Consider the following 24,892-nt stretch of genomic DNA (forward strand, 5'->3'; position numbering starts at 1 on the left):
ATGAACTCTCACCTCCCTTTCACACTTTATATAACTGAAAAAAAAAACTTTTGGTACTTTTCTTTATATTATTGGCTAGCTTGCCCTCACATTTAATCTTTTCCCTTCTTACAGCTTTTTTAGTTGCCTTTTGTAGGATTTTAAAAGCTTCGCAATCATCCAACTTCCCACTCACTTTTGCTATCTTGTATGCTATTTCCATGGCTTTTATGCAGTCCTTAACTTCCTTTGTCAGCCACAGTTGTCTACACCTGCCATTTGTGAACTTCTTCCTCTGTGGGACATATCTTTCATGTGCCTTATGAACTATTCCCAGAAACTTCAGCCATCTCTGCTCTGCCGTCATTTCCAGCAGTATCCTTCTCCAATCCACCTGGGCAATCTCCTCCTCATGCTTCTGTAATTTCCTTGATTCCATTGTGATATAGATACACGTGAGTTGTGCTTCTCCCATTCAAATTGCAGTAAGAATTCAATCATAACGATTACTTCCTCCTAAGGGTACTTTTATGTTAAGCTCCCTAATAAGATCTGGATTCTTACACAACACCCAACCTAAGATAGCTTTTCCTTGAGTAGGCTCAAGCACAAGCTGCTCTAAAGAGCCATCTTGTAGGGACTCAACAAATTCCTTCTCTTGAGATCCGACACCAAGCTCATTTTCCCAATCCCCTGGCATATTGAAGTTCTCCATTACAATTACAACATTACCCTTTTTACATGTTCTTTTCCAACTCCGTCTGCAACCTCAACCCCATATCTTGGCTGCTGTTTGGAGGCCTGCGTGTGATTCCCTTAATGTTTTTTTTTACCTTTGCAATTTCTTACCTCCACAAACTCCACACACAATGGTTCAACATTCTCTGGCCCTATGCCACTCCTTTCTAAAGATGTAATTCCATTTTTTACCAACAGAGCCACACCACTGCCTATGCCTTCCTGCCTGTCCTTACGATACAAAGTATATCCTTTGATGTTAAGCTCCCAACTATGGCCTTTCAGCCACTGCAAATGTATTTTTTTAACTTTTATATAAAATTACAGCTGAGAAATGGGTCTTGACATCTAAACTGGCGTCCATGCTTCACATAAACCTGTTCCTACAATGTAACAAGACAGCCTTCTATTGCTTCCTCCCTAATGTTCATTGCTTCAACTAGGCCATGTGGTTGCAAGCTCCATATTCCACCAGTATTGCTTACTTTCAGCAGGATTAATTATTATTGATTATTTTATAATTATTGTTTTGCATATCCGCACCCAGTTCAAGAAGGACATTCATAATAAATAATGCAAGTCTTTATATCTTTTAATAATATATTAACCTTGTTAGCTCCTCTGGTAAATACTGAAGTAGTAAGTATTCAATTTGGTGATATCTTGATGTCTTGACCTATGAGTCTATCTTATGGCCCCTGGGATCACTCAAAGCTGCATAATACATATAAACTCGTAGGTCAAGGCAACAGGCCCTTTGGCCCAACTCATCCGTGCTGATCAAGTTGTTGACCTGAGCTTCATTTGCCTGCATTTGGTCCTTTTAACTTTTGAGCAGCAAACAAGAAACTGGAAGGACTCAGAAAAAATTAGAGTCAACCTTATAGAAATGTTTAAAGTTATGAGAGGTATAGGTAATTCCTGAAGGTAGGGGAATTCAAAACTAGGGAAAAGGTTTAAAAGAAACCCGAGGGAGAACTCTTCCACACAGAAGATGATGATAATATAGGAGGAGCAGCCAGAAGAAGTGGTTGAGGCTGGTAAAATATTATCATTTGAGAACCACTTGGATATGTACATAGAGGGACAAGGCCTGGAGGGATCAGGGCTAAATGCAGGCAACTATGGCTAGCGAGGTGGGCAACGTGGTTGGCCAAAGTTCCTGGATCCATGCTGAAGTACTCTATTGCTCTGTGACTCAGTGTTTGGACCAGGGCTGTGAAAAGGTCTGAGTGGTCTTAGCAAGGCCCAAACTGGGCAACTGTGATAAAAACTGAACCTTTTGGAAATGCTCAGTGGGTCAGGCAGCATCTGTGAAAAGAATTAGCAATTTATACTGAAGTTTGAGGGATTTTCTTGTAGAGTCTTTCCAGCACTTTAGTGTTTATTTCAGATTTCCAACATCTGCTGTCCTTTTCTGACTTTCATTTTCTGATGTCGGTGAGTGATGATGAAGTGCCACTTGATAGTACTGTTGACAAAAGCTTCTCTCACTTGCTAACAACTGAGAGTAGACCAATATCAGGGATACTGGAAGCTTGAATTAGCTCTTCTTTTGGTGAACAGGACATACCTGGACAATTTTCCACATTGTTAGGTAGATGGCAGTGTCGTAAATGAATGGGAACAGATTAGCCAGAGGCAAGAGTTTCTCTGGAGTGTGGGCTTTCCCCAGCACAGCCAGGATGTTGTCTGGTTCCATAGTCTTTGTTATCCAGTGGTTTCATCTATTTCTTGATATCGTATGGAGTGAATCACAATGGACAAAGATTGGGTTCAATGGTGGGGAGGAACTTGGGTTAAAGTAGAAATTGGTAATCTGTTTGGCTGAACATGGTTAAAATCCTTCAAGTTGTTCCTTAATACTTGCATTCTGGGCCCTGTGGTTGAGAATGGACAGTTTCTTGGAGGCTTCACAATGCTTTACAGTACAGGCAACCTGGTTCAATTCCTGTCGCCGCCTGTAAGGAGTTTGTATGTTTACCCCGACTGCGTGGGTTTCTCCAGGTGTTCCAGTTTCTGCCTGCAGTCCAAAGATGTACTGCTTGGTAGTTTAACTGATCATTGCAAATTGTCCCCTGATTAGGCTCGGGTTAAAATCGGGGGACTGCAGGGCAATGTGGCTTTGAAGGGCCAGAAGGGTCTATCTGCAGCATCTCAGTAAAATAAAAAAAGCTCTTTAGTTATCCACCACAATTCTCAACTGGATGTGAAAGGACTGCAGATTTGATCTGATCCATTGGTTCTATTATCAGTAGCAATATATCAATGTCAAAGTAAAAGATATGCTACTCTCTACTACCTTGCGATTCAGTTTCTTGCAGACATTTACAAAAAATTAAATAAATACAGTAGAATTAATGAAAAATGAAGCACAACCAACCAATGTACAAAAGAAGACAGATAGCTCAAGTAAAAAGAAACAGTCCATGAAAGTCAGCCTGTTGGTTAAGTTGTGTCAAGTAGCAGTGACTGAAGTTATCCACACCAGTGTATATCAAACAACGTGATCTAGTTGTTTAGCATTGTAGTGCATCTTTACTAGGCCAGCACCTCCTCATATTCAGGATGCCTGCTGCTGCTCTTGCCATGCTCTTTTATACTCTTCATTGACCCAGGGTTGATTCCTGGTGTGATAGTGTTGATAGACTGAAGTAAGTAGTGTGATCACTTGAGTTGAGTATGATGTCCTCTTAAGAGTTCGTCTTATTATTATGTCCTCAGGAGGCTGTAGAGATCATTCTGGGATCCACATACTCTGGTGCACTGTGGGCAAGAGCAGGTGCTGGCTGTGGTTTGTGCTTAGATCTTTTGGTTTGTTCAGACTCTCCTTTCAATGCTGCTTGTTTTCTGTGGCACAGCAGAGGTCACTCTCAAATAGCACATACTCCTCTTGAACAGATTTCTTTCAGGTGTGTCTATTGAGTGCAATGTCTTGCCAGTTTTCAGATGCAACATTGAATTTCTTCAGGCTGAACTTGATGTTGTCTTTGAAGCATTTTCTTTGCCCATCAGGGGCCTGCTGACTGACCTTCTGCTGGAAGTAAAGGATCTTTTTGGCATCTGGATGACATGACCTACCCGTTGGAGTTGGTATTGCTTTATCACAATAAGATGCTGTTTGTGTTGGTGTCCTCCAGGGCTCTGGTGTTTGTGAGTCTGTCCTTGTAAGTACCTGGCCATGGTGCTACAGATTATGGCAGTGTATGTCTTTGCTGCTCCTGATGATCCACAGAGCCTCAGTGGTGCCCATTTTGAGCTGATTGATCTCTTCTGAGTTTGTCCCATTGTACTTCTGCACAACATAGCAAAGGGTGTTCTCACAGGACTCCACAAGAACTGTGTGCTAAGTCACTTCTACCAGTGCGGTCACCAGCACTGGTATTCAGTTTCATGTACACCGAAATATACAGTGCAACGCGCCACTTGTATTAGCAACCAGCACACCCTAAGACTGTGCTGGGGGCAGCCTGCAAGTGTCCAGCATCTATGTAGCATGCCCCCCATGTTCAGCAGAAGAACGCAAGCTACAACAATAACAGCAACAAAATAAAAGAACAGCAAAGCAAGCCCTTTTCCTTCCTCCTGTCCACCAACCCACTCACTCACACACCGACAACTCCAGCACAGGCTGCCTGAGGGCCTCCAACTTGTGGACTTGCAGCCTAGGACCTCTTACTTCCCTGGTGGACACTCACAGATTCTCAGACATCTGGTCTCCTGAGGGTTACACTTACACAGAGAGAGTGCAGTGCAGGCAGACAGATAAAGTGCAAGGATCACAACCAGGCAGAAGGGAGATCAAGAAACACACACAAAATGCAGGTGGAATGCAGCAGGTTAGGCAGCATCTATAGGGAGAAGCGCTGTCAACGTTCAAGATCAAGATTTCTTTTTTAGCATATGAGAGGTCCATACAAGAGTCTGATAATAACAGGAGAGAAACTGTCTTTGAATATTGTGCATCGTGCTCTCAAGCTTTTGAATCTTCTGCCTGTCAGGAGAGGGGAGAAGAAAAATGTCTGGGGTGAATCTTTGATCATGTTGGTAGCTTTTCCAAGGCAGCAGGAGGTGTAGGCCTGAGGCAGAAGGTATGACTGGTTTCTGTGATTTACTGGACTTCATTAGCAAGTCTTCGCTGCACCAGGCTGTGATGCATCCGGATAGGATGCTTTTTATGTGCATCTGTGAATGTTGGTAAGAGCCATTGAGATCACGCCTGTCTCCTCCTTGTATTCTGTTTCATCACTGTTTGAGATCTAGTCCAGTACAGCGTTGTCAATTGTAACCTTGAATAAAGAGTAATTTACTTTAGGGAATTAAACTAGTCCTGGACATACATGTCCCTAGGGTAGTAATCTCAGGATTGCTGCCTGTGCCACGTGCTAGCAAGTGTAAGAATAGCAAGAGGCGTATTAATGTGTGGCTGAGAGACTGGTGCAGGGCTTCAGTTTCCTGGATTATTGGGGCCTCTTCTGGGGGAAGTACAACCTGTACAAAAAGGACGGGTTACACCTGAACCCAAAGGTGTCCAATATCCTAGCGGGCACTTTTAATAGCGCTGTTAAGGAGGGTTTAAACTAATTTGGCAGGGTGGTGGGAACCAGAGTGATAGGGTTGAGGAAGGGGAAAACAGAAATAAATCAAAGATAGCGTGCAACAGAGATTATAGAATGAACAGGCAGTGGCATGAGTTACAGGGCAATAGAGATGTGGTGCAGTTAAAACAGAAAGCAACAAATACTGGGCAGAGAGTCTAAAATTTGAATGCACGCAGCATAAGGAATAAAATGGACAATCTTGAAATACAGATACAGATTGGCAAATATGACTTTGTGGCCATCTCTGAAACTTGGCTAAAGGATGGCTGCCATTGGGAGCTGAAGATAGAAAATGCATATCAGAAAGGCAATGTCATGATAATCACTGGGGATTTTAACATGAAAGTGGATTGAGAAAACCAGGTCAGTACTGGACCTCAAGAGAGAGTATTTGTAGAATGTCTAAGGGATAGAACAGCTTGTTGTTGAGCCCACTAAGGGATCGGCTGTGCTGGATTGGGTGTTGTACAATGATCTGGAGGTGATAAGAGAGATTAAGGTTAAGGAACCCTTAGGGAACAGTGATCACAATATCATCGAGTTCACATTGAAATTTGAAAGGGGAAAAATAAAATCCAATGCGTCGGTACTTCAGTGGAATAAAGGAAATTACAATGACATGAGAGAGGAACTGGCCGAAGTTAACTGGAAAGGGACATTTGCAGGAAGGGCAGCACAGCAGCAATGGCTGGAGTTTCTGTGAAAAATGATGGAAGTGTAAGACAGATATATTCCAAATAAGAAGAAATTTTCAAAAGGAAGAAGGACAAATGAATTCAGAACCAAAGTAAAAGCAGAAGAGAGGGCATACAAGAAAGCCAGAGCTAGTGGGAAGATAGAGGACTGGGAAGCTTTTAAAAACTTGCAGAAAGAAACTAAGAATGTCATTAGGAAGGAAAAGATGAATTATGAAAGGAAGCTGGAGACTAATATCAAAGAAGATACTAAAAGCTTTTTTTAAGTATATAAAGGGTAAAAGAGAATCAAGGGTAGATATAGGACCAATACAAAATGACGCTGGAGATACTGTAATAAGAAATGCAGAGATGGCAGAGGAATTGAATGCATATTTAGCATCAGTCTTCACAGTAGAAGACGTCTGCAGTATACCGGACATTCAAGAGTGTCAGGGAAGTGAAGTTCGTGCGATGAAAATTATGACTGAGAAGGTGCTCAGGAAGCTTAATGATCTGAAGGTTGATAAGTCTCCTGGACCGGATGGAATGCACCCTTGGGTTCTGAAGGAAGTAGCTGGAGAGATTGCGGAGGCATTAACATTGATCTTTCAGGAATTGATAGATTCTGGCATTGTACCGGATGACTGGAAAATTGCAAATGTTACTCCACTATTTAAGAAGAGTAGGAGGCAGCAGAAAGGAAAATATAGACCAGTTAGCCTGATATCAGTGGTTGGGAATTTGCTGAAATCAATTATTAGGGATGAGATTAAGGAGCACCTGGAGGTACATGACAAGATAGGCCAAATCCAGCATGGTTTCCTGAAAGGAAAATCCTGCCTGACAAACCTACTGCAATTCTTTGAGGAAATTAAAAGCAGGGTAGACAAAGGAGATGCAGTAGACATGGTATACTTGGATTTTCAGAAGGCCTTTAACAAGGTGCCGCGCATGAGGCTGCTTAGCAAGCTAAGAGCCCATGGAATTGCAGGGAAGTTACTAGCATGGGTGGAGAATTATTTGGGTGGCAGAAAACAGAGAGAGAGAATAAAGAGATCCTATTCTGGCTGGCTGCTGGTTACAAGTGTTCCCCAGAGGTTGGTGTTGGGACCGCTGCTTTTTATGATATATGTCAATGATTTGGACTATGGTATTAATGGATTTGTGGCTAAATTTGATGATGATACTAAGATAGGTAGAGGAGCGGAGAGAGTTGAGGAAACAGAGAGCCTGCAGAGAGACTTAGATAGTTTAGGGGAATGGGAAAAGAAGTGGCAAATGAAATACAATGTTGGAAAGTGTATGATCATGCACTTTGGTGGAAGAAATAAATGGGCAGACTATTATTTAGATGGGCACAGAATTCAAACTGCAGAGATGCAAAAGGACTTGGGAGTCCTTCTGCAAGATGTTCTAAAGGTTAATCTCCAGGTTGAGTCGGTTTTGAAGAAGGCAAATGCAATGTTGGTATTAACTTCTAGAGGTATAGAATATAAGAGCAGGGATGTGATGTTGAGGCTCTATAAGGCACTCGTGAGACCACTCTTGGATTATTGTGTGCAGTTTTGGGCTCCTTATTTTAGAAAGGATATACTGACATTGGACAGGTTTCAGAGAAGATTCACAAGAATGATTCCAGGAATGAAAGGGTTACCATATGAGGAATGTCTGGCAGCTCTTAAGCTGCATTCCCTGGAGTTCATGAGAATGAAGGGGGATCTCATAGAAACATTCCAAATGGTAAGAGGCCTGAAGAGATTAGATACAGCAAAGTTATTTCTCATGGTAGGGGACTCTAGGACAAAAGGGCACGACTTCAGGATTGAAGGATGTCCTTTTAAACTGAGATGCAGAGAAATTACTCTAGTCAGAAGGTGGTAAATCTGTGGAATTTGTTGCCACAAGCAGCTGTGGAGGCCAAGTCACTGGGTGTATTTAAGGCAGAGATAGATAGGTTCTTGATTAGTCAGGGCATCAATCGGTATAGGTGAAGGCAGGGGAGTGGGGATGACTGGATCAGCCCATGATTGAATGGCAGAGCAGACTCGATGAGCCAAATTGCCTACTTCTGCTCCTATATCTTATAGTCTTATTGTTTTATTCAGCTAGACCTTAGGATAGAAATACATAGCTCCCTGACAGTAATGACACAGATAAACAAAGTGGTGAAGACATTGAGTAGAGTTAGGGATCATGTTAGAGTTGTAAAAATCATTGATCAGGACATGCATGGAATATTGTGTGCAGTTTTGGCCATAGGATAGATGTGACTGGGCTAGAGAGGGGTGCAGAAAACATTCACAGGATGTTCCCTGGACAAGAGGGCTTGAGTTCTAATAAGAGACTAGATAAGTTGGATCTGTATTCCTTAGAGTGAACAAGGCTGAGATGTGACCTTTTATGCAGTGGTTTCCAAAGTGGGCGATATTGAACCCCTGGTGGGAGTTTCTAAGTGGGGGAGTATTTGGTAGCAAAGGGGGCAGCTGTGGGATTATAGGCTTGTTAAGAAATAAATAACTTATTATAAGCATCTGATCCTCAGTGCCTCTTAATTGATTACAATGGTCACGTAAGTGCCTCATCTCTAGCTTATCTACCATTGGCTTAGCCTTTTCTTGAAGCACATTATAATTGTTGGAAAAACATTGTGACTCTTCTGTATTTGGCATATCATAAGAAATCGGGAGTGAAGCGGTTGCGTTATTTCCAGGTCTGGCCTGCACATTATTGTCACTTATGACTGTATACTTGGCTAGTACGATTCCTATACTCCAAGCACATAGTGACACAATTCCTGTGAATTAGGGTATGACATTCAATGGGGTAAGTTCAGAATAGTTTTGACCACATTTCTTCAGCCCACAGCCCAACCAAAATATCTCTGCCCCACTTGAAGCACCTTCAAGCAGTGAGTCAGGTTTTGCTCGAGCCTGATGACGCCATAACTTTCCCCTTTATTGATCATAGCACTTGAGGTTGGACTTAAACAATAGGCAATAGACCTTGGTTGTTAGTTCATAATGAAAATGGCAGAAGCAGATCAAGTGAAAAAGAAGCCTAGACAGTATAGAGTATCTGAAATATGGATTTATACCAGCATCAAGCAATCAACACCAGCCAATGTGTCTGCTGTGTGAAAAATATTCTTTCAAATAAGGCAATGAAAACACTCAAGTTCCTTGAACATTTGAATAGAATACAGTCTGATGAAGCAAACAAGAACTTCGGTTATTTCAGTCACTTTGTGAAAACTTTCAGAAATAGAAAGCTCTTCAAAACATGTTTGCTAGCATTTCACAACAGAACAGTGATAGTGTGGGTGCTTCATACATTTCATTGCCCATTGCTAAATCTGGAAAGCCCCATACAATTAGAGAAGAACTGTTTCTGCCAGCAGTAAGGGACCTTCTGAGTACAGCTTTGCATAGTCACCAGACAAAGTGATTCCTCTCAGTGACAATCTGTTCAAAGACAAATGGACAAAATGTCTGAGAATGTTGAAGAATTTGCTCTGCTATTGGATAAATCAGCTTTGCTAGACAATGAATCTGTGCTTCTTGGTTATGCTCATTTCATGAAAGATGAAAACATGGTTCAAAAGTTCTTATTTGCAAGGGGACTAGAAACACATATGAAAGGAAAGTCAATATTTCAGGTTGTTGAGTGATTTTTTTTTCCAAAGAAAAGGACATTCATTCACAAACATTCTTGCTTGTGCAACAGATGAGGCACTGTCAATGACAGGATGCCACCGTGGAGTTATTACTTTCTCGAAAAAAAGTTGTCCCTAACATATTTACCATTCACTGCCATTCACTGTGTAGTTCAAGGACAACATCTTGTTGCAAAAAAACCTAAGCGATTGGCTACACAAGTCATTAAATACTTTTATCACAGTGGTAAATAAAATCAATTCCCATGCTCTCAATTCTTGACTATTTTGAGAGTTATGTATTGAGAATGATAAACAGCCTGAATGCTTGCTGTTGCACACAGAAGTTATATGGCTCTCAAAGGGCAACTGCCTGAGACTATTTTGTGTGATATTTGAAACAGTGATAAAATTCTTTGAATGTTTTATTCAGTAATCAACTCAAGAATCTTTGGCATTCCAGGCCACGCCATCAGTTCTTGGAGCCTCCATCTCACACCCACCCCACCTTTCCGAAACACACAACTCTCCTCTCTCCTCAGACTCTGTCCCCCTCTGATTCCAGCTCTCATCCATGCTGGGTCTTCCCTCCGATTTTCCCCTCTCTGAGGCAGAGCATTTTATCCTGCACCTGCACCTCAGTGAGTTCTGTGCCCGCCATGACACCCAGCTCTTCTTCCATTGCCTCTGAGTCTGTGCCTACTTCTTTGACAAGGACTCGACAGCCCTCACCAATGACCCTTTCTCCCGTTTTCAACCCTTCTGCTTTTCCTGGACACCCCACTCTGGTCTTCTGTCTGCTCAGGATCTTTTTATTGCTGACTGCTGATAAGACGTCAACCATCTTGACTTTAACACTCCTTTCTCCAATTCAAACCTCACTCCCACTGAATTCACTGCTCTCCACTCTCTCTGCACTAATCACAACCTCACTATCAAACCTGCAAATAAAGGGGGTGCTATATTAGTCTGCCAGGCTGACCCTCTACTTCTACCTTGCTGAGGCCAGATGACAACTCTCAGACATATCCTCTTTCTTATCACCAGGGTGAGATCCAGAAAGACATGTCATAGAGATTTCAGGATCTTCTCTCGATCCAAATCCCAGATTGGTAATAATCCGTTCCCGAACTCTTGTAATGAGGAATTAAAAGAAAGGATGGAGGAAGAACTGATCTTGCTACAAAATGATTGAGGTAAAGCTCATATAAAGATTTCCATTTGAAAGAAATCTATGAATGCTATCAGGCGCAGTATGGAAAGGTCAAGATGTTCCCTATTGTCTTTCCAACATCATCTTTATTGGAGCGTGGTTTCAGTGCAGTTGCCCGACATCTTTCAATGTAATGAAACAGACTGCAAATTACTGAACAAGAGAATCAGAGTGGCATTCAGCCTAGTATTGAGAAGCTGATATCCCTGCTTGAAGGCCATCCCTCTCATTGAAAGGGGAAAAAGCAATGAAATTGTGAATAGTTGGGCTACTAATGTATGCTCTAAAATTGTTGATGAAAATTCTGTTCCTTGTAATTAAATAAAGATAATTTTATTTGTAGCTTTAAATATATTTGTCACTGCCTTGAACTTTCAGTTCCTATTTACTTGCACTGTGGACCGTAAATCAAAATTCTTTATAGTTTTTATGTAATGGCCAGAAAGGGAGAGGGGTGCTGGGGATGCGGTCTGGGAGCCAAGCGGGCAGTAACCTAAAAAAGTTTGGGAAACACAGATTTAGAAGAATATAAAATGAGGGGCATAGACAAGGTAGACAGAGTCTTGCTTCCAGGGTAGGGGAGTTTTAAATAGCGGGTAGAGGTTAAAAGTGAGAGAGAAAAGAGTTAAGAGGGATATGAGCCGTAACTTTTCTCAAGTTTGGGTCTGTATGGAGCAAGCTGTCAGAGGAGATGGTAGAGGCAGGTACAGTTACAATAGTTAGGATGTTTGGAAAGGTACATAGGTGAATAGGAAAGGTTCTGAAGGATATTGGTCAAACCAAGGCAAATGAGATAAGCATAGACAGGCAGTCTTGGTTGACTTGGACAAGTTGGGCCACAAATAAATTGGCTAAGAGAGAAAACCATCTGTGGAATTTTGAGTATTATGTTATCCTCAGTGCAAATTTCTGGTCAATAAATGTTCTACATTCTGTACTGGGACCTCTGTTGATGGTGATGTATATAAATGGCCTGGATGAAAATGTAGATAGGTGAGTTAATAAGTCTGCAAATGATACGAAGATTGATGGTGCCATGGATAGCATGGAAGAATAGCAAAGAATACAGTGGGATATAGATCAGTTACAGATATAGGCAGATAAATGGTAAGATGCAGTTTAATGTGCCAAACGTGAAGTGCTGCATCTTGGTAGGTCAAATGTAAAGAGACAGTGTTAATGAGCAGATGGATCTAAGTTCATTGCTCCTGAAAGTGACTACACAAGTCAATAGGATGGTTAAGAAGGTATTTGGTATGTTTGTCTTTATTAGTCGAGGCACTGAGTTCAAAAGTTTGGAAGTTATGTTGCAGCTTTATAAAACTCTAGTTGGGTTGCACCTGGAGCATTGCATACTTTTCTCGGTTTTCCAATATAGGAAGGATGTCGAGGCTTTAGAGGGGGTGCAGAAGAGGTTTATCAGGATGTTGCTGGATTAGAAAGCATGCAATAAGGAGAGGTTGGACGAACCTAGGTTGTTTTCTCTGGAGTGGTGGAGTCTGAAGGGAGATTTGATAGAGTTGTATAAGATTATGAGAGTCATATGTAGAGTAGACAGTATCTTTTTCCCAGGGTTGAGATGTCTAATAGCAGAGGGCACCAGTTGTGAGAGGAGGGAATTTCAAAGAAGATGCGGGGGGCAAGTTTTTTCTACATAGAGAGTGGTGGGTGTCTAGAATATCCTGCCTGGGGTGCTGGTAGCGACCAAAACGTAAGGTACTTTTAAGAGACATTTCGATTGGCACTTGGATTTGAGGGAAAAGGAAGGACGCGGACTTTGTGTAGGCATAGGGGATTAGTTTAGTTGGCCATTCAATTATTATTAATTTATTTGGTTCAGCACAACATTGTGGGCTGAAGGGCCTGTTCCTGTTCTGTACTGTTGGATAATGTAATGTGTGACAGATGACACATGTTGTTCATAATATACAAATGATGTCGTGGACTTGTTGTGCCCACTTTAAGAGACGGTGTCTGACATAATGACATCAGTGTAGGGTGGCTGCATTTGGTTTATTCATAATGGAAGTAAAGGGCTGTGGCTTTTGTTAAGCACAAAATAACTCTCACATGTTTTATTCACAAAATCCTATAGTACTGTTCTATGTACATCTGAGCTGAAGCATAAATAGGGCTTTATTCAAGAAATATTGCAGTGACTTTTGCTTTGTCTGCAGAATGGATGTTGCTGGAAGGTAATATGCCTGTTCACATGAGGTTAAGGCAGAAGGGTGCATAGTTGCTCTACTGCATTCAGTTAGAGCTTTTCATTAGTTACCGATAATGAATGAATGACAATTTCAGAATTGGAGAAAGGTCTGACAAATAAATGGACTGCCTTGTCCATGCTGACTGTGATGTCTGTCCTTCGTTTGAAGGGCCAAATGGCCTACTCCTGCACCTATTTTCTATGTTTTATGAATCCCATTCACCCACATTAGGCCCAATCCTTCTACCTTTTTAATACTCAAGAACCTGTATCAGCCTCTGCTATCTCCTCTTGCAGCCCATTCCAGACATTCACTCCCACTATATGAAAAAGCCTGCTCTTCATATTTCCTGTACATCATTGTCCTCTCCCCTGCCCAGGAATAAAGATTCTATCAATCCTCATCATCTTAGGCCTCTTAAGTTCCAGTGAGAAGAAACCTAACTTATCCACCCTCTCCTTATAATTAGCACCCACAAAATGCTGGAGGAACTCAGCAGGCCAGGCAGAATCAATGGCGAGGAATTCCTTCTTTATAGATTCTATGTGCTGAGTTCCTCTCGTGCTGTGTGTGTTGTTCTGGGTTTCCATCATCTGCATAACCTCTTGTGTTTATGATTTGCCCTCCTTCTAAACGTCCATCTCAGGCAACATCCTGGTCAATGTCTTCTACACACTGTTTCTCTTCCTGGTATGCCCTTTCTGTAGTGTAGCCACTAGAACTGTACAAAATAATCTGGTCTAACCATTATCTTGTACAACAGCAATATGATATCCCAACTCTTTTTACTCAAGGCCTTGTTCCTTGAAGGCAAGCATATCAATACTTTTTCTCGCTACCCTGTCTGCATTTGTTGCCACTTGCAGGGAGGTATAGACTTGTACCCCAAGGTCCCTCTCTGCCTTTCAGTCCCTGCCATTTACTTTGGATATCCTACCAGAAACTGACCTCCCAAAGGGCATTTATTCCATGGTGTTTGTAGGGGGATGCGAGTTGACTGTGAGAGCCAAAAAGAAAATGATTTGAACATGGGGCCAGTGTGTACTCAGTTGGATTCAGAGGAGGTAAGAGCAGTCTGGAAATGTACACCATGTAAAGAGTAACTTTCTTTAATATTCTCGTTCAAAAAGCAAACTGTTGGAGGAGCTCAGCAGATCAGGCAGCGCCTATACAGGCTAAGGGATGATGGCATTTTGGGCCAAGATTCTGCAGCGGGACAGAGTGCATGGAGTGGAAACAGCCAATTCTTTAACAATTATTTTACCGGATGTAGGCATTGCCAGCTAAGCCAGTGTTTATTGCCCATCCCTACTTACCCTTGAGAAGGTGGTGATGTGCTACCTTCTTGAACTGTTGCAGACCCTGTTGTGTAGGTACACCCACAGTATTGTTAGGGATGGAATTCCATGATTTTTACCCAGTGACAATGAAGGAACGGCGATAAGTCAGGATAGTGAGTGACTTGGAGGGGGATTTCCAAGTGGTGCTGTTCCTAGATATCTGCTGTTCTCGTCCTTCTAGATGGTACTGGTCATGGGTCTGGAAGATACTACCTTAGGAACTTTGCTGTGTTGTTGCAGTGCATCTTGTAGACAGTACACACTGCTGCAACTCGTGGAGGGGGTACCAATCAAGTGGGCTGCCTTGTACTGGATGGTGTCAAGCTTCTCGAGTGTTGATGGAGCTGCACTCACCCAGGCGAGTGGTAAGTATTCCATTACACTCCTGACCTGAGCCTTCTCGATGCGGATAGGCTTTGGGGCTCAGGAGGTGAGTTACATGCTGCAGGAATCCTAGCCTTTGATGTGCTGTGGTAGCCATGGTGTTTATATGGCTAGACTAGTTCAGTTTCTATCCATTATAAAGAGAAGGAGTTGGTGAAAGAGAGGGATAAATCGAGCTGGTAGGCGATGGGTGGATCCAAGTGAAATGAGGAGATGATGGACAGATGGAGTCAGGTGGAGGGTGTTTAGAACCTGAGGCTGGTGAGAGATAGGTGAAAACAGATATGGAAAAAATGTTCTTATCAAGTGTATGGAAAACATATCACTAACACTATCATAGTGCTTCTGAGGTTGCATATGGAATATTAACCATCATGTTGTTTTGCATGCACTTCTAGCATTTTCCATGTTTTTGTGTCTGTACAATCCGTCCTTTATTTACACTTGTTGGACCAAGCGGTGTCTTGAATACAAATGACCAGAAATTGCAAAAGAAGGCTAATAGTTAAATATGTAATTATAAAATGTTATTAAGTTAATGCCTATGCACAACTTTTTTGTATGAATGAAACGTATTTAAAATTGATTTAGGAATGTTTGTGTGGGTGACAGAATAGTTTGCCCAATGACATAGAACTGATTGTTTATCTGAATTGGAAAAAACATTGTCAATTATGGCAAGTAATATAGACCTTCCATTATTTTCAATTGTGCAAAACATCTAACGTCATCAATGTTTGAGACCAAGATAAACAGCTGTGGGAATTATGGGAGGTGGTGGAAAGCGGGGAAGTGAAGGATTGCCTTAAGGAGGTTTCAAACGTGTGATGGTGTTAGCAATTCAGAGCAGGGTAGTGTTGCTACCACAGAGTGAATGAAAGAGAGTCTGAGGCAGCACGGACACAATAGGCAGAAAGATCTTTGTGAATTGAAAAAGTGGAAGAAAGACCAGTGGTTGTGCAAGGACATTGTGTTTGATTGTGCTATGGGACACAAAGCCAGAAGAGATGAATAAGGATAGTTCGGAGAGATTATAATGATTGTTACGTGCCAGCAGCCATAGACCACAGATGCAGATTTTAATGTTAAACAAATATATTTTCAATACCTACCCAAAATATAGACAATTAAAACAATTGCTCCCCTAACCAAAAATTAACAGTGCAATGCATCTTAGCTCACAAACTGTGGATGTCTAGAAACAGTTCCTCCCAAGTCTTATTCAAACAGAGTCCTGGGATGACAATCCAGAAGGTTCCGGAGTCCACAGGAACAGGTGCAGGTGTCTGTGAGGAAGGGTTCATCAATCCACATTAAGATGACACAAGGTGACGATCATGGAAAATTCCAGAGGACAAGTGATCGTCACGTAACACACTGGATCCACACAGGGATAACATCTTTCCACAGGTGATCCCTACGTAGGGATATCACAAGGTGACGGTCACGGAATACTCATTAACACAAGTGGTTGCCATGTAACACACCCGAATCCACGTATGGATTAACAAAAAGTGGTCATCACAGAATGCTCCAGAAACCCAAGTATGGATCATACGAAGTGACAGTCACGTATCCAATATGCAGTGTGTGCCACAAATGATCACAATCTTCTGGACATGGAGAAATATTGGGAATACCCACTGCTGTAGTGAACTCTTCAACTGACTCATCTCAACTCACTCTCTCGCTGGTAACTCACAGTCCGTTGCATCGCTTAGCTGCAAAGATTTTCAGAAACCTCCTGAATTCAATAGAAAAAGCCTACATTCATTTGTTATATGACACCATTCCCACACTTCGTCCAGCTGCACCTAAGTGATGCTTACGGTTTATCTAAGCAACGTTGATATGTAACAGGCACAGATAAATTGTGTTATTTGGGTAGCACACTCAAAATGCTGGAGGAACTCAGCAGATCAGCCAGCACCTATGGAAAGGAATAAACAGTGGATGTTTCCAGTTGAGATCCTTCTTATCAGGACTGGAAAGGAAGGAGGGAGAAACCAGAAAAAGAAGATGTGGGGAGGGGAAAGAGTACGTATTGGCAGATGATAAGTGAAGCCAGGTGACTGGAAAGGTGGGTGGCTGGGGGAAGGGGGATGCAATGAGAAGCTAGGAGGGGATAGCTGGAAGAGCAGAAGGACTGAAGAAGAAGGAATCAGATAGGAAAGTACTGCGGCTCATGGGAGAAAAGGAAGGAGGTGGAGCACCAGAGGGAAGTGAGGAGAAGAGAAAGGGTAAGAGGAGAGTTAGAATGGGGAACGTGGTTTGGTTAGGGTGGTGAACAGAGTGGTAGGGCCGATGAACAGTAGGGCCAAAGGAACAGAAAGCTGCTGGTGCTCCATTCACTGAGTTCTACGTTTCCAGGCCTGGTTAGGAAAAATGTTTTTGCAGCAGTATCACAGGCATATAGCATCAGAAACCCAACATTCACAAGAAAAATATGAACTACCTAGGTTTCTTATAATTTCACCTACCACCCCTCAGCCTCCATGGAAAACAAACCTAGCTTATCTAATCTTTACTCATAGCTGCAGTTATCCAATCCCAAAATACTCTTGTAAATCCCCCACGCAGTCGCGTCTTTGCTGTAATATGGTGACCAAAACTGTATTCAAGCAGTAAGCAACTGGTTTAGTGGGTGGTTCTAGCAAAGCCTTCCTGCCTTTACATCTTGGCTTACAAAGGAAAGAATGCTGCAGCTTCAAGAACATGAAGATGTACATGCTCCATGCCCCACCATATCCTCTCATTTATTGTATATACCTTTGCCATGTTGCAGCTTTCCAATTGGCATGCTTATTTTCTGTACAACTGGCATCTTGCAGTCTAATTTTCCTTCTCTCTGTTAAGTGTACGGCATTTCTTTAGATATAAATTTCTCTATTATGCTCGCTGTATTTAAGTCCAAATGTATTACTTAGAGCAGGGAACCAAGTATTGGTAACATCAGCATTGGTAGCAATCTTCGACCACTTGTAGACCATTATCCTTTTCTTTCTGCCACTCAGCAAATTTTCGATTCAGTTTGCCACTCTCTGTTGGATCAATGGACTTTTACTTTATAGACCAGCTTGGCAGGCGGGACCACATCTAAAGTCTTGTTGAAAACCATGTCAAATGCAGTGTCTTTATTGATCCTTCTTGTTACCTCCTCAAAAATAAACACAATTAGGTTTGTCAGACTAATCCTTCTGTTAAATCAATGCAAACTGTGATTACTACCTCCTTTTGAAATGAAGGGTTACAGCTGAACTGTTTCCAATAATTTGCCCACTACTATTAAACCAGCAGGTCTATAATTATTTACATTATCCCTTTCTTCCTCTTTAAAATATAGTAATCTCCACTGAATGAAAATCGACATAATCACAGAATAAAAACAGCAATTGTGGGAAATACTCATCAGGTTAGACCACATCTGTAGTGAGGGAAAGAGAGACTTTTAAGGGAGGCTTGTTATACTGTCCTTTCACCTCCTCCCTCACCACCACTCAGGTCCCCAAGCAGTTCTTCCAGGTGAGACAACACTTCACCTGTGAGTCTGTCAGGGTAATCTGCAGTATCCAGAGCTCCCAGTACAGCCTGCCCTACATTGTAGACTGGGGAATCTTCACTCTGCAGCAAGTAGGACTTCCCGGTGGCCCAACATTTTAATCCCATTGCCAATTCCCATTCTGACATGGTCAGTCTATGGTCTTCTCTACTGCCATGATGTGGCCCTTCTCAGGATGGAGGAGCAACACCTCATATTCCGTCTGGCTAGCCTCCAACCTGATTGCATGAACATCAATTTCTTGAACTTGTTAGTTTCTCTCCCTCCCCTCCACTCTTCTCATTTTCCCATTCCCCATTCAGGCTCCCCTCTTACCTCTTCTCTTCTCCTCACCTGCCCTTCACCTTCTTCTAGTGCCCCTCCGCTTCTTCCCTTCTTATTCTAGCTTCTACCCCCTTCCCTTGATGGGCTTTGGCTCAAAACATTAACTGTACATTTCTCTCCACGGCCTGACCTGCTGTATTCTTCCAGCATTTTTTGTGTGTTGAACCTTAGAACACTACAGCACAAGACAGACCCTTCAGCCCTCCATGTTGTGCCAAACCATATAATCCTTAAAAAAAGTACTAAACCCACACTAACCCATAACCCTCTATTCTTCTTTCATCCATGTGCCTGTCCAAGAGGCTCTTAAATACCCCTAATGTTTTAGCCTCCACCACCATCCCTGGCAAGTCACTCCAGGCACTCACAACCCTCTGTGTAAAAAAAAAACAACTTACCCTGATGTTTCCCCTAAACTTCCCTCCCTTAATTTTGTACATATGTCCTCTGGTGTTTTCTATTGGTGCCCTGGGAAGCAGGTACTAACTATCCACCCTATCCATGCCTCTCATAATCTTGTAGACCTCTATCAAGTCCCCTCTCATTCTTCTACACTCCAAAGAGAAAAGTCCCAGCTCTGCTAACCTTGCTTCATATGACTTGTTCTCCAAACCAGGCAACATCCTGATAAATCTCCTCTGCACCCTCTCCATAGCTTCCACATCCTTCATATAATGAGGTGACCAGAATTGAACACAATACTCTAAGTGCGGTCTCACCAGAGATTTGTAGAGTTGCAACATGACCTCTCTACTCTTGAACTCAATCCCCCTGTTAATGAAGCCTAGCATCCCTTAGGCCTTCTTAACTACCCTATCAACCTGCGTAGCGACCTTGGGGGATGTATGGATTTGAACCCCAAGGTCCCTTTGTTCATCCACACTCTTAAGTAACCTGACCATTAATCCTGTACTCAGTCTTCTGGTTTGTCCTTCCAAAATGCATCACCTCACACTTATCCAGATTAAACTCCATTTGCCATTTTTCTGCCCAACTCTGCCAACTGTCTATATCCTCTTGTAACCTTTGACAACTTGCAGCTCCATCCATGACTCCTCCAATCTTCCTGTCATCCGCAAACTTACTCACCCATCCTTCCATCTCTACTAATATTTGTTTAGAGATACAGTTCAGAATGAGACCTTCTGGCCCAAGGAGCTCAGCAACCTACCTATTTAATTCTAGCGTAATTACAGGGCAATTTAATATGACAATTAACCTACCAACTGGAATGTGGAAGGAAACTGGAGCACCAGGGGAAATCCACACGTTCATGGGGAGGAACGTACAGGCTCCTTACAGTCAGTGTCAAAATTGAACCTCAAAGTCCGACACCCCGAACTGTATAGCGTCACACTAACCACTACACCACGATGACTCCCGTTTGGCCAGTCCCTTGGATGATCGTCTCAAGTGCTGGTTTAGAAGTGGACCCACTTTGAGCTTTGCACAACCTACCTCTTCACTTTGCCTGGAAGACAGATAGTGATATTTCTGTGGCCACACCAGCTGAGATTAGTCCCTTGGCCCAACCAAGCTATCAAATAGCAGATACTCCCCTTGTTTATGAATGCATAACCAATCCCCTACTTGGGGCCACTGATTATGAATTTATTTACTGAACCAGCAATCTTCCTTCTCATTGATATTTGACGTTTCATTAATTTTTCTCCACCTGTTCTCAACCTCCCTAGAGTTCTTGTAATAAAATATGTTAATAACCTTTATTGCCAGCTGCTGTGAATCACAGAATGAGTTTTAATGCAAAGTGTCACATGACAAGTTAGTTTGTTAGCTACTGAAATGATTCTCCTTCCTCTCTTGTCAGGACTGCTTTATCTGCGAAGTTGCATTCAGAGCAGGCCTGAGTGGAGATGGCTCCAGCTCATTCGGAGAGTGGCACACAGATACGTGAATGAGTCAGTGTTGGTGCTGAGAAGCATGGGGCTAGACACTGACAGCAATGACTTTCTGAGCTTTTCAATGGGGTAAAGTTGGTCACTTTCAACTGAGCATTAGCAGCTGTGAAAGGAAGTTACTATATCTTTGTTTCACTCAGGGATTACTAAAAGGGACCACATTCACCATGTATTCTATGGATTGAGGGTCTGTTCAGAGGGCAGGCAGAGTTACTGAGCCTCTGTCATCACAGACAGGGTAAGGACAGCTCATTTCTTTCCTGGAGCAGCGCAGTAGTGTCGCAATAAGCGCAACGCTTCAGAGTGCCGGTGATCACCAACTGGGGTTCAATTCCTCGCTGCTGTCTGGACCAAAAGATGTACAGTTAGGATTAGTTGTGGGCATGCTACGTTGGTGCCAGAAGCATGGCCAGAAAGCAGCAACCCTAACTACTCCTTGGATGCAAATGCCAGAATTTACTGTGTGGTTTGATGTATCAATGTACATGTAAGCAAATAAAGTTCATTTTTATTCTTTCTTTCTTAACAGCATTACTGGCAACTCACGAGTTTTGTGACCATCATTTGTATTATTATTTCAGTTTGTTTTACTGAAGCAAACATAGATTCTCAGCTGAACCGGTGGGACTCAAACCTGTGTCTCCTGGAATTAGTTCACTGGCCTGGTAATATAACCATTATGCTACCAGGTCCATTGGTGAAGCAGTAATCCAAACAGAATGATAAACATTGTCATTTCTAACCATAAAGAGAGAAAGTTTACCCGGAGTACTATCAAGAATTGGCAGGTAGTCTTATGAGGTCAGGCTAGACTGATATTTATTGAAGTTGTCCCAAGCTATAAACCTACTCCAAGATCAATCTAACCTTTCCCTTCCACAGAGCCACCATGTTTCTTTCATGCAAGAGGCTATCTAAGAGTTTCTGTAGTGCTCCTAATGTATCAGTGTCCACCACCAGCCCTGGCAGCACTTTCCATGCATCCACCACTCTCTGTGTAAACAAAACTCTACCTCTGACATCCCCCCCCCCCCCATAATTTCCTCCAATCTCCTTTACATAATGCCCTCTCACGTTAACCATTTCTGCCCCGGGGAAAAAGACGCTGGCTTTAGCCATATGCTACATAGAGGTGTTTTTATTGAAATATATATGATACTGAGATGTTAAAACAGGGTGGATGTGGAGAGGATATTTCCAGTTGTGGGAGAATCTTGAACTGGGGTTCAAAGTTTGAAAATAAGGGGTTAACGTTAAAGGTGGAGAAGAGGTGATTTTTGTTTTCTTTCCATGTGTCAAAATCTTTGGGCCTTTCTTTCTCAAATGTTGGTGAAAACCGTAAATGTACACTTAGTTGCAATTATAAGGTGAGTAGTGCAGGGGCTAAGCACCCAGACTCGTGGCGGAGGAGATGTTGTTGCTAATCTGAACTGACTGAAAACAAGGGCAGGAGGAAGCTATCAGTGCCTTCAGCCTGTCCCACCATTCAGTATGAGCATGAGTGATTTATGCTGGCCTCACTCCTCCTCCCCCATGCCCTTTCCCCAGTGAGTGGGTGAAAGGTTAGCAAGGATGAGGTGGAATACAGAGCTGGGCTCAAATCAGCCATGGCCGGGTTGAATGGTAGCTCAGACCTGAAGGGCCGAGTGGCCTACTCCTGCTCTTGAAGTCTGATTCTGTATTGGAAACAAATTCCATGTCTATTCACTGTGCTTTCTGGTTATCCCACTACCTCTGAGTTTGCCTCTGGGTCAGCTGAAATAATGGGCTCAAAATCTGTGATATCATCACAGTGCATAGGAAACATGAACAGGCCTGATTGAGCACTCCAGGGACACAGAATGGATTGCAGTTGAAAGATGCTTTCTTCCATCCCTCCACCTGCTCCCATCTGACAAGTGGGCGGTTGGGAGTCATAACTGAGTAGATATGATGCAGTTAGATTTTGTTGCTCTGTTTAACGTGATCCTGCTTAAAGTTTCCAAGGTATTGTGATGGTCTCTTACTTAAAACAGGACCTGTGTATCATCCAGCTGGCTGCCAAGTGATTTGAGAGAAATGGAGTCAGGGTAAATTTGGGGATTAATGTTGGGTTGTTAGATTTTCTTAAATGTGTGATTTAAAAAAAAGCACATTACCAACAACCGAGTGTTACTGCTAAAGATGTGTTGGGACAACTTTACATTATTGATCAAACAGGCAGCTAGGTGGTTGCTTCATAGTTCACTCATAGTTACATGTATGTTGTGTTTTATAGGATTGCTTTTCTACTTGTATTGTTTTTTTTTATTTTTTCTATACATGCTGCATCAGAGCCAAACTAACAATCATTTTATTCTCCTTTCACTCGTGCACTGAAAGAATGAGAATAAACAGTCTTGAATCTTTATACAGTTAGGGTCACCAATACAAATTTAATATCTGAACTCTCACGTGGTATAACCTCTGGAACTGGAGGTACATCTTCACTGGCATCAGTGTTGGTACTAGTTAGGAGGAAAGGGACTTTAATCGATGAGCTGCAGAAACAAGATAATTTGCCTTATTCTTGGTTCTGCTGTCAGTATTTAATTAGTTCCAGCAGGGCTTCTGAGAATTGATGGATTTACCTCAGTTCTGTATAGAACTAAGGATATACATGCAGCTTAATAGTTCGACTGTTCTTGTCCTGTGAGTTCAGGTAGTGGTACTGGGAATGTAAGTTCACGCAGGGCTGAAATGTTGGAGATTAATTCATTTTTAAATAACTATTTTCAATTTCTGTACCCCACATCAGACAGCCATGGTTTGTTGTAGTGAATAATTCTCTGTTATGGATCTCAATTTTCTAATAATTCAATTTACTCCTTCACCCCATTCATACTTTTTGTCTCTGATCCATTTTATGACCCACTTGCATCCCAGGGACAAATGGTGTTCTCACTTGCATTTGACCATGATGAGCTTGGGTACACCCCAGGATCTGCAGATCACATTGCAAACATCATCCATCATCCTCATGAAGGGTCTCGGCCTGAAATGGCGACTGTTTATTCCCATCCATAGATGCTGCTTGGCTTGCTGATCTCCTCCAGCATATTGTGTGTATTGCTCTAGGTTTCCAGCATCTGCAGTACCTCTTGTGCCATTCATCATCCTTCAGAATTTGTTCTCATAACCTCTCACGTCCTTGTTTTGAATTCTGCCTTATTATATACATCGCCATTACCATATGGGCCATTGATTGTACAATCAAGCTTCCCTTCCTCCCTCCTCTGCGCATACCCAACTCCCCACAAAATATATCACCGTCTAGGCTTCAAAAATAACCTGCAGCACTGCTATCACCATTATTTTTTGAATAATTCAGAGTAAGGATTCACTTATCTCTATCTGTGCACTTCCAACACTGGCAATTCTCCCTTCACAGCCGAGAATTATGAGGATGAAATATAAAGGGAAGATTTCAAATTTTGAAGTACATACATCAGCCTGTGCAGAAAAAAGGCATTTTGAGACATTTTGATTCTGATTTTAAAAATACTACCTGCCTGAAATATTATAACCTGCCTTTCTTACAGAGTGACCTGCCATAAATAGTCAACTTATTAGTTTAGTTTCTTGAATAAAGCCACCCATTGCACCATGTTTAGCACTGAGGCAGGCTGTATGGCCCAACTAGTTCATTCCAGCCCCTTTTGTTCACATGAGCCTCCTGCCTCTTCTCCTTGATGGGTTGATCTTCTCCCTCAGTGCCTCAGTGCTGCTCATCCCAGTGACTGTGAGTTCCACATTCTGACCCTATTGTTTGGTGAGGAGCTTTCCTCAAAGCATTGGTAGGCGGTACCTTGTGTTTACATTCCTGGTTTTGTTGCTTACAGTGTACCTGTGTGTCTCCATCAACCTGACAGGAACCTTTCTTTTAGAGATTTAAAGACTTTGTTCAGAGAACTCCTTCATTACAAGCATCAACTCATGTTGGGACATGGGTTTGCGGTCTTTCTTCGAAATGGATTCCTTCCACTCGTGGGTGATGAGTGTTAGAAACAGTGTAATTGAACTAGGCTTCATCTGTCCACCATTAGGGGGCAGGGGGCAGCTTCATCTGTCCACCAGCACGGGGCAGGGAGCAGCTCCATCTGTCCACCAGTAGGGGGCAGGGGGCAGCTTCATCTGTCCACCATTAGGGGGCAGGGAGCAGCTCCATCTGTCCACCAGTAGGGGGCAGGGGGCAGGGGCAGTCTCACCTGTCCACCAGTAGGGGGCAGAGGAGGCTTCATCTGTCCATCGGTAAGGGACTGGGGATGGCACTTCGAA

General features: G+C 42.5%; 1 protein-coding gene and 1 long non-coding RNA gene across 9 annotated transcripts in view; one reads left to right on the forward strand and one right to left on the reverse strand.

The window, feature by feature from the left end:
- The window catches only part of LOC132391906 (uncharacterized), a 199,582-nt gene that overhangs the window by 93,564 nt on the left and 81,126 nt on the right, over window positions 1-24,892 (reverse strand). The gene's annotated exons all lie outside the window — the stretch shown is intronic.
- Window positions 1-24,892, forward strand: part of LOC132391901 (leucine zipper putative tumor suppressor 3) — a 234,527-nt gene that overhangs the window by 4,789 nt on the left and 204,846 nt on the right. For 2 of the 5 annotated variants that reach the window (XM_059965652.1, XM_059965653.1), the window contains exons 1-2: window positions 10,695-10,843; window positions 14,651-14,775. The exons of 2 other annotated variants lie outside the window; for them this stretch is intronic. The gene's annotated coding sequence lies outside the window, so the exon portion shown is untranslated. Of the gene's footprint in view, window positions 1-10,694; window positions 10,844-14,650; window positions 14,776-24,892 lie in introns of those variants that run through there. One more of the 5 variants, XM_059965654.1, reaches the window with a different exon arrangement.

This window comes from Hypanus sabinus, chromosome 3 (genome assembly GCF_030144855.1).
Source record: "Hypanus sabinus isolate sHypSab1 chromosome 3, sHypSab1.hap1, whole genome shotgun sequence".
NCBI classification, from domain to species: Eukaryota; Metazoa; Chordata; class Chondrichthyes; order Myliobatiformes; family Dasyatidae; genus Hypanus; species Hypanus sabinus.